Genomic DNA, 11440 nt, shown 5'->3' with positions numbered 1-11440 from the left:
TAAATGATATATTTAACCATAATTATTTTCTATTAATCCAATGATAAAAGAACTTACCCAATATTATTGGATTTTGCCGAAATGTATTAAAATTTACCCATTTTATATGAAGTTTCCTATAATTTTTTTAACAATAACAATACAGAATTTATCGCACCAAGGGTTACATTGATGTGCGTTATTTTGAAAACGGACTATTTCTCTCAAAAGAAATAGGACTTATTTACTCGGTCAGAAATAGAAAATTTCAGAATAGTTGGCGAATAATTACGGAACTTCTCAGACATGCGCCATTTTGCAAAATGGCTTCGGAATTCTTTCAAAATAGAAAGGACTTTTTTATTCGATCATTTAATGAAACCGAAAAATTCTGATTTATCGTCGAATAATTACGGAACTTATATGACATCCGCCATTTTCCAAAATGGCGTCGAATTTTATTAAAATTAATAGGATTATCTTTAATAGGTAATGTAAAGTAGAAAATTTCAAGTAATTGAACAAATAATTTCGGCAGTTATCGCATTATGAGATATTGATATCTGCCATTTTGTAAAATGGCGTCCGATTTCTATCACAATGTAAGGGGCTTATTTATTCGGTCAGATAATGTAATGTAGAAAATTTCACGTAAATCGACAAATAATTTCGGCAGTTATCGCATCATAAGGTATATTTATATCCACCATATTTCAAAATGGCGTCGGATTATTATTGGAAAACCCATAGGTCTAATTAACTCGGGCAGATAATTAAACGTAGAAAATTTCTGATTAATCGACGAATATTTACGGAACTTATCGCACGATGAGTTTTATTGATATCCGCCATTTTCCAAAATGGTGTCGGATTTCTATGAAAATCTATAGTACGAATTCATTCGGGTAGATAATGTAACGTAGAAAATCTTAGGTTAATCGGATACAAATTACCTAACTTATTGCACCATGATTTATATTTGTATCCGCCATTTTATAAAATGGCGTCGTTTTTCTATCGAAATCTAAAAATCTGTCTACATCGTTCAGATAATGTAATGTAGCAATTTTAAGATTTATCGGCGAAAATATATGGCAGTTATCACGGCATAAGTTTTACAAATATTTTGTATTATACCTAAAATTTCGACCTATTTATTCAAATTAGCTCGAGCTCACACGAAATGGTTTTTATTCCCCCTATTTGTCCAAAGTAATCCAAAAATGTAAAATTTACAATTTTTTTAAAAATATTTTTTTTTTTAATTATTAGAATTTGTAATTTTCGCATGTTATTTTACATAGACTTTTTCTCATTTTATGTTGTCAAAAACATTTTTGGTTGCCATGGCAAAACGGAAGCCCAGCGTAACTTTTCCCTTTAACGGGTTTCATGTTACATCTAGGTCTAACAATCCTCCAACTTTGAACCAAATCGGTGAGAACCACCTCGGGTCGTCTCCTCGTCAGTTAAAACTGTCGCGACGGTGAGCGTTAACGAAAAAAACCATCCAAACCAAACCCAACCGCCTATTAATCCGTTAACCTTCACACGGTGATTTTGCCAACCCTTCGACTTCGTTCCCTAATTCCCAGCAACTGCGAACGCAAAGAGTCCTAGCAGAGATTTCGAGAAACTGCGTACGCAATGATTAAGCTTTGCTCAGAAAATGCGAACGCGTTCTCAGGACCGACAGACCGAGAGACAGACACGGTGATTGTATAACCCCTCCGAGGTAAAAACCTGCGAGGGAAAAGTTGCGACGGGCTTTCATTTTGCCACGACAACCGAAAACGTTTTTGACAATAAGATTTTGAAATTTTTCATTGAAAATAACATGCGAATATGAAGGACTTTGAGGATTCCCCACTGTGAAACTTTTAAAAAAATGACTTAATCAAAGATTAAAAAGAACCATATAATAATACCACAAACCATTAATTTTATTAAAAGGAACAATTTCTCATTATGGAATGCATCTTGCATTTATCTCATTAGCACCATATAATATCATAATTTTCAAAAATCCAGAATTATATAAAAAATGAAAGCGTTTCGAGTGTTTTTATAGTTCACCAATGTCACGGCTTCTTATAAGGAGACGACCCGAGGTGTAACGCAACGATTTAGTTCAAACTCGGGGGTTTGGTAGACCTTCATGTAACTTGAAAACCCCTAAAGAGAAATGTCTCCATAGGTAACCGTTTGGCCATGGCCACCAAAAATGTTTTTAACAACACAAAAGGGAAATTTTCCCATTAAATATACCATGGAAATCTGACCAATTTTTTAATTTCTGAAATTGCTATAAATAGAAAATATAAATAAAAAAATAATGAAAAAGTTCGAAATTGATTAATATTTTTACAGTAACTTCCTTCGTTTCGTTGCTATACACTGAGAAAAAAATATTGCGTAGAAATTACATGGAACTCCTGGACGCACAGTAGCCAGGAATGTTCTGTATTTTTTACAGAAAGTTTCGTAAATATCTTTTACTTGAGAATCCTGTAATTTATACAAATAGCTCATAGTAAAATTTTCAACCAGAATCATTGTAATGTATACGACTGAAATAATAATTAAAATTTCTAACACGCTTGTAAATTTTACGGAATTTACCTTTAAAAACTGCGTGAGTATAGCCTAGAAATATTATATATTTGATTTGTTCTTACTACCCTTTTTAAAAATAAGTTTATGTACACTAAACATTTCCGTAATTAATTTTTAACCAATAAGGTACTTTTATTGTAAAAAATATTCAACACATTTTCTAAATATATACCAATAAACTCCAGCAGAACTAGAGTCCAAAGCAAGAGACATAAATACGTGCACAACATAGTCCAGACACGTATTAAACTTACAAGGAGACGACCCGAGGTGTAACACACCGATTTGGTTCAAATTCGGGGGTTTCGTAGACCTTCATGTAACTTGAAAAACGCTAAAGGGAAATGTCTCCATAGGCAACCGTTTTGCCATTGCAACCAAAAATGTTTTTGATAACACAAAATGGAAATTTTCCCATAGAAAATAACATGGGAATCTGAATAATATTAAAGGTACGCTCTGTAAAAAAATTTAATTTTTTGAAAATGCTAAAAATAGAAAATATAAATAAGAAAATAATGAAAAATTTCGAAGTTGATTAAACTCTTTACAGGGGTACCCTTACATTTGGTCAGATTCCCATGTTATATTCAATAGGAAAATTTCCATTTTGTATTTTCAAAAACAATTTTGTTTGCCATGGCAAAACGGTTGCCTATGGAGACATTTCCATTTAGGGTGTTTCAAGTTACATGAAGTTCTATCAAACCCCCGAGTTTGAACCAAATCGGTGCGTTACACCTCGGGTCGTCTCCTTGTTAGTTCAAACCACAAACACTAACGCGATGAAATTCCATTTAAATGTATAAACATTAATTTGTTTTCATTTGATGGGTAATTAAAAATATGATTCCATTGGTGCTTTTACGAGATGTCACTAAAAATCTTTTCTTCATATTAGTTGATTTACAACAAATAATGCATTTTTATGGATTATTACTGTTTGGTAGCAATTCAACTTCGACCACAATAACTACAGGAACTACCTGTATTTTAAATACTGTAAAACGTCTTCATTTTTTTACTGTAAATACATAGTAATATGTATTAAACAAATATGTACATATATAACATTTCTACCATAGAAACTACATGGCTGTCGTTTATTACAAATATCTGAAACAAACCTCTAATTTTTACTATAAACAAATAGTAATATGTGCTGAAAATGTATGTATATATTACAACTCAACGATAAATACTACATGAAGCCCCTGTATTTCAAATACCTAAAACATCCTGTAATTTATACTGTAAAACAAATTGTAATATATACTGAAAATGTATGTATATATTACAATTCAACGATAAATACTACATGAAGCCCCTGCATTTTAAATACCCAAAAACATCCTGTAATTTATACTGTAAATATTTCTTGAATACAGTAATTTAAACAGTACAGTACTGGGTAGGGGACAGAAAAAAACCCGAAAAACCTGGTCGGGTTGGTCGGGTCGGGGTTTTTTTGAATTTTCACTTTTAAGCGATTTCTAATTACAAAAATGACGAGAGTAGTCGCATCGCTTCAGCGGCCGACTATTTAAAAGTAAAACCATAAGTGTATAATATTTTTCATAAGTGTGACACTTTCTATTCTTAATATGTAAAAAATTTACTGACAAAACAGACTGCAATACGGGCTTCGTCGCCGTTTTGCGCCCACTTGCTAACAGGTCACACGTAGCCTTTGCCAGCTCCTCGCTAGGGGATATTTTATTCTGGTGATGACGTCACTTCATTACTAGCTCTCAGTAAATTATTTTCCAAAGTGACGATCTTATGGAACAATATTATAGACTGATGGTAAAACCAAAAACGAAATCACGGCGAACGAGAGGAGAGTGTGACGCGACCTTTGTACCTTCGAACGAGAGAAGTCGCTGATAGAATAAGCTGGCTTGCCCCGTCCTTCTCCGTTTTGGTTTTAGGCTGTAGCTAAGCAATCACTCGGCCGTTTATTAATTTTTTTATTGGATTTGAAAAACCGGACTAAAAAAAACCCCCGACCCAAAAATTTAAACCCGGGGATCCCCGACTTACCGGGTCGGGGTCGGGGTCCCCGTACGATCACTACTGTGGGGGCATGGGCCATTATTTTTTTATAAAAAATTCTTATGCTTAAAATTTAAATCTAAATTTATATTTTTTTTAAAAGTGTTCTTTCTAATATCTCATCCGTCATGGAATACATTGATAATAAAAGTTAAGTCTATATCTTTCGAAAAATATCTGTGTACATGGCTATATAATTAAGCCTTTTGTTGTGATAAACGAGTAAGCCGTCGGATTGTACGCAATCCTTGGACGCCCTGCACATTGATTAAAGCCATAGCAGTAAGGGAGAAGATTAGAGAAGGCCAACAGAAATGAGGTGAAAGAGGAACACTGAAAGGGCCCGCAGCGATGCCGGTTGATGCGCATGGGTAAGAACTTGAGCCAAATGAGTAAAGTGTCAGCAGGAGAGAAAATATAAGGCGATACCAGGGAAGCAGTGGCGCCTTTAGAAGCTCTATCGGCAAACTCATCCCTACGTGCAAGGGAACCCACAGTAGAGAGAAACGGGCAGAGGGCAATATCGAAGCCGATAAGCCAGTGGGAGTAATAAGGGATCGGTGCCGTCCGTGCTGCTAAGTCATAAATGCGATGATCCAGGAGACAGAAGGCAGCCTGGACAATTACCGCAAGTTCGACGCGGCAGATGGACAAATCCGAGGAAGTGCGGAAAGAGTAGGTGAACCATCGGTAAACACTACACAATGATCAGCCAACTCCATTGGGAGAGAGGTTGGTTTCAGCCCCTCGAGCCAATCCCCGTCAACATAGAACGGGGAACTGGTCCAAGGGGCAAAATACGACGCAAGAGGGGCACGTAGGATAGAGCGATATAGAATGTCGACCTTGTGAATAAGAGAAAAATGAGCTAGAGCCCCACGAAGGGAAGCGGAAGTGAGATAAGTTGGGGACATCCATTCTGCCCGAAAGTTGGAAAGAGGACAGGTGAAGCAGTGAATACCGTACTTCAATAGTTGTATATCGCGATGTACAGACAGAGTAGAAACAAAGCTTACAACTTCCAGCGCACCTATAGACGCAGACTTCGGTGCTCCAAGTAACACCCGTAGACAGGCGGACTGAACGCGATCCAACAGAGCAAGAGATGTTGCAGATGCAGCGCCGTAGGCCATCGCTGAGTAATCTATACGAGACCGAATAAAACCCAGGTAAAGCGTATGGAGATATTTGCTGTGGAGACCCCAGCGAGCCCCAGCCATTGAACGGAGCAAACCGAGTAACCGGAGGCAGTGAGTACGCAGAGCAACAATGTGTGAACGCCAAGTAAGACGAGTGTCAAAGAGTACTCCAAGGTAACGGGCAGTGCGGGATATTGGTAGGGGGTGACCATCCAAATGAAGGTGAAAAAATGAGGATACATCACGCTTCCTCGAAAAACACATTGCCACACATTTTGCTGGGGAAAGGGGAAGGCCGCGGCAAGAGAGGTAACGAGACGACGCGACCAGCGCATCTTGCATATGGAGGTTGAGGAGGCTCAAAGAGTGACTAGTGATGAAGAGAAAAATGTCGCAAGCTGAACACCGCTGGGAAGAACCGCGGGCAGATCATTCAGGAGGAGACTGAAAACTGAGAACAGCACCTTGAGGCACACCACGAAGCAGCGGGAAAGGAAAATAGAGCGAGTTGCACACCCGCGACACGGTCCGTGAGGTAAAACCGGAAAAGGTAAGTATCGAAGCGTGTTAGTTTGCGAAGGACAATATCATTAATGGCGTTTCCAAGAGCATCCTTGATGTCGAGGTAAACGGCCACACAAGAATTTTTCGTGGGAAGGGCATGCTTAGCAGTCTCGCTAAGATATATAACATTATCCATACTGCAGCGGGCATGACGGAAACCCGTCTGAAAAGGCGAGCGAGTACCCAGCGATTCGAGCCACCTATCAAGGCGGCGCTGAATGAGACGCTCAAAAAGCTTCCCGAGAGCAGATAAAAGCGTAATGGGCCTATAAGAAGCTGGATCGTTAGGATCGTTTCCTGGCTTACGAAAAGCCACAATGATGCCGGATTTCCAGGCAGTAGGCATATAGTGCGCTGGCCAGCAAGCGTTAAAGATCCCCAGAAGGATGTAGAGGGCAGTCATAGGAAGATTCCGAATTAATAAAAGAGAAACCCGATCAGCTCCAGGTGCAGTTTTCCTGGTACGGGACAAACCGTAAAAAAGCTCATCCATCGTGAAAGGGCGCGAAAGGGCGGAGGGCGCAAAGGCAGGGGCCAAGGGACGATGCCTAGTACCCGCCACCGCAGCAGAAGAGATATGCGAGGCCAAAACGTCAGCGGGCGCTGCAGCCGAGGATACGGGACCAGAGACTGATTGCAAAGGGAGAATCGGATAAGTGGAAGGAGTAACGTCAAACCAGCGAACCTTCTGCCACAGGGAAGGAACTTCAAGGAAGGGGAGCCGCATTAGATAGATGCGAACAGAAAGTACGCCAAGAAGAGGTACGGGACTGTCGAACAAGACACTTAGCACGCGCCGTGAGCCGGCGAGCAGTTTGAAGACGTTTAGTCCGATGCGCCCTACGTCGAGCCGCAGCAGCGGCCCTAAGGCTAATGACAATACGATTAGACCACCACGGAGGAGTTATCGGAGAGTGAGATCCAGGACTAGAGCCATGGACAGGGATGGTGGAATGAGCTGCAGTGACAACATGGGATGTAAAGGCCTCTACATCGGAATCTAATGAGTGGGAGGAAGTCCAACCTGCAAACAATTGGCCAGCAAGGGAGTGAAAGCGATTCCAGTCGGCTCGAGCGTAATCCCAACGATTATGGAGGCTTTGGATTCCGAGCCCATTTTGGGAGTCTTTTACAGGGAAGAAGTACAAAGAGGCCCGGACTGACCATAGGGCAGATCGGGCCAATGCTTTGACACATGAAATGTTTTTGTGGGAATTAGGGGGCCGACAACTCTAAATTGCCCGGGCTGGTTTTCGGTCCCAGTCGAGGCCTGAGTACAAAAAGTCGGAAAATATCTCGAGACTTGCTCTTTTAAAATTGAAAAAGTGTTCAGGAGGTGACAAAAATAGTATAATTCAGTCGAGTTACTCGTACGATGGAAGGGGTACGGACCGCAATTTGACCGTTGGGTTCAGAAGTAGACTTAGAATGAGTTTCTATATAATATATAACTTTCCCGATAATATTTTGAGCAAATTCAGAGCTTACCCTCAGGAGAATGTTCAGCTGAATAGGCCTTACGAAGTAGGGTTAGAGGAAATAAGTTATCCTAGAACGCGGAACAATGTTAAGGAAGAACTGGTAGTGCGAGTTTGGACGGATGATGTTATGTCCGAATATTTTACGAAAGAAACAAGTGCTATTATACCCAAAGAAAATTTACTTGAAATGTTTAAATGTGAGGGTAAAATTGTTGAGTTTAAATTCATGGAACATCTGAAACGCGCTTCGATTCATATAACTAAGGGATTTTATTGTAAAATCCCTCCTGATATGATGTTGGGGTTTTCTTTTAAACAAGAATGTGAATTTCAAATTAGGGAATCTACTTTAGCCCTTTATACCGTAGATATGGATGCGGGATTACATTCTTTGTTTTTGTAATCCGATATCGTTGAAAGTGCGATCGTCGGGGAATTATTAGCGTTAAAGCGAAAGACGGTGAAACTATAGACTCAATATTCACTAAACCACACTATTTACCAGTCGTGGGTTCAAATATACAAATGATCGAAATGAATATCATGGACGACTCAGGAAACCCCGATTCGAACGAGGAAAGGCGCACGTTACTCTACATTTCAGACCGCGGATTGCCTGGCTCACTCTACCGCGCGTGGCAGCGATTACTTTTCATTTTATTGACGAGTGATGAACGACAAACATTATGAAACATTCGGGGTATAACCCCACAGTAGGTGTGGAAAAATTCCATGTTAATTCGCGTTATCTTTAAAAACTTTCTATTGTATAATTAAAATTTAAATATTGTAACCTATAATATTTTGTTGTATTAAATAAAATTGTAAAGAAAAAGAAAGTTACTTCCACTCCTTTCCTTCCAAGAATTGAATGAGACACTGTGGAAGGGACGAGTTGGGACGGATATATCGGTTCAAGATTGGGACCTGTCAAAATAATTGATAGGCCTCAGTCTTTTGAGGGAGCCACACTTATCGTCCTAAAAGCTTGACCTTTTGTGTCCATTCCCGAACCGGCGGCGCCCACCTGCAGTTTCGGCGCTCGCAACCGAGTCGTGGAGGAAGGGAGTGGAGGGAACTTGGGTCAGAGTTAAACCAATTCTCAACTAGGGAGTCGCTAAAAAAGCGTCTCTCATGAAATAACAAGTCGGCCCACACATCAGTGTATTCGAGTGGGCAAACCCATACACCCTTAGTAGACACAGGTAGGCAAACTAATACAAAAGCTGTTGAGGCTACGTGATTTCTTCTCGTTTGATATATAAATTGCCATCCTAAGTTAAAGAGTGGATGCCGGCCACCATCAGGAGACCCGGGTGGGAAAACTGATATAAAAGCTGTTGAGCCCATGTGATTTCCTATCGTTAGATAGACGGAAAGTATCCAAGATGAAATAGGTAAGCAAACCACGACGAACATAATTCTTTTAAATTATTGAAATTAGTGGAAATATGATATAAAGAAATTATTAAACTAGGATTAAAATGGGTTTTTGGAAATTTATATCAAACATTTGGGTAGTTTAGGCACCAAAAGTCATGTAACTTCGCAAATTCATAAAAAAAACCATGAATTTATTAACTTTTCGATCACTCTCCTTTAAGGGGGTTGGTCGGAGGGGTGGAAATTAACGGCACTGCGTGCGCGTCAAAGACTTCTATCGAATGAGACCAACTGAATTTTTCCGATCACTATCCCTTTACGGAGGGGGCGGATATTAACGGCACACGTGAGGGGGCGGAAAGTCTTTGCACCAGCTATACAAACTATACAAGTTCGCCAAGAAGGCGATAATTTTATTTCGTGCCACACATAAACGACTTCGATAAGAAAGTGCTACACTTATTACTTCTGACCACACACGGTTTCGATAAGAAAGTGCCTTACTTATTTATTACTTCTGACCATACACGGTTTCGATAAGAAAGTGCCACACTTATTTATTACTTCTGACTATACACGGTTTCGATAAGAAAGTGCCACACTTACTTATTACTTCTGACCATACACGGTTTCGATAAGAAAGTGTCACACTTATTTGTTACTTCTGACCACACACGGTTTCGATAAGAATGTGTCACACTTATTACTTCGGACCATACACGATTTCGATAAGAAAGTGCCACACTTATTACTTCTGACCATACACTGTTTCGATAAGAAAGTGCCACTCTTATTTATTACTTCTGACTATACACGGTTTCGATAAGTAAGTGCCACACTTACTTATTACTTCTGACCATACACGTTTTCGATAAGAAAGTGTCACACTTATTTGTTAATTCTGACCACCACGGTTTCGATAAGAAAGTGCCACACTTATTACTTCTGACCATACACGGTTTCGATAAGAAAGTGCCACACTTACTTATTACTTCTGACCATACACGGTTTCGATAAGTAAGTGCCACACTTACTTATTACTTCTGACCATACACGTTTTCGATAAGAAAGTGTCACACTTATTTGTTAATACTGACCACCACGGTTTCGATAAGAAAGTGCCACACTTATTACTTCTGACCATACACGGTTTCGATAAGAAAGTGCCACACTTACTTATTACTTCTGACCATACACGGTTTCGATAAGTAAGTGCCACACTTACTTATTACTTCTGACCATACACGTTTTCGATAAGAAAGTGTCACACTTATTTGTTAATTCTGACCACCACGGTTTCGATAAGAAAGTGCCACACTTATTACTTCTGACCATACACGGTTTCGATAAGAAAGTGCCACACTTACTTATTACTTCTGACCATACACGGTTTCGATAAGTAAGTGCCACACTTACTTATTACTTCTGACCATACACGTTTTCGATAAGAAAGTGTCACACTTATTTGTTAATTCTGACCACCACGGTTTCGATAAGAAAGTGCCACACTTATTACTTCTGACCATACACGGTTTCGATAAGAAAGTGCCACACTTACTTATTACTTCTGACCATACACGGTTTCGATAAGAAAGTGCCACACTTATTTGTTACTTCTGACCACACACGGTTTCGATAAGAAAGTGCCGCACTTATTTATTACTTCTGACCATACACGGTTTCGATAAGGGGGTTGAAATTGGGGCGGGGGGAGGCGAAGTTTGAGGTTAAATATACGTAAAATAACGCTGAAAAAGAAACGAGAATTGCGACAACTTAACTAGACAAACTCCCGCTTCAGAAAAAATTTGTTCATATCGGCGTAACTCGGTTGGTATAGTCGTCGGTTTTTGGAGATTATGCGGCCAGCGGCTATCTGGGTTCGAGTCCCGGCGCCGCCCACAATATAATTTGTATAATTTATTTTTCGCAGCTCCATCTACCGTGTCGTTGGTTTCCACACCAAACAAACAAACAACACTTAACGACAATCCAATCCATCTATAGCAATAGTCCCACTTCGATATATCTCGATGTGGAACTAAAAATAAAAGGTAAAATTAAAACAAGTCTCAATTTATTTAAACTAGAATAGCGTGTTTCAGTCCGCGTACTATTCTAAAAACAAGTCGCTCTCCCAAGAGAACAACTAGGATATCGACAAAAAGGCGATATTCTACAGTAGGCGACTACGAGAGTTACTACTTAAATCAAGCCGGTGAC

The sequence above is a fragment of the Leiobunum rupestre genome, chromosome 9, assembly GCF_980474605.1.
Source record: "Leiobunum rupestre chromosome 9, qqLeiRupe1.1.hap1, whole genome shotgun sequence".
Classification (NCBI taxonomy): domain Eukaryota; kingdom Metazoa; phylum Arthropoda; class Arachnida; order Opiliones; family Sclerosomatidae; genus Leiobunum; species Leiobunum rupestre.
This window is presented reverse-complemented; position numbering follows the sequence as displayed.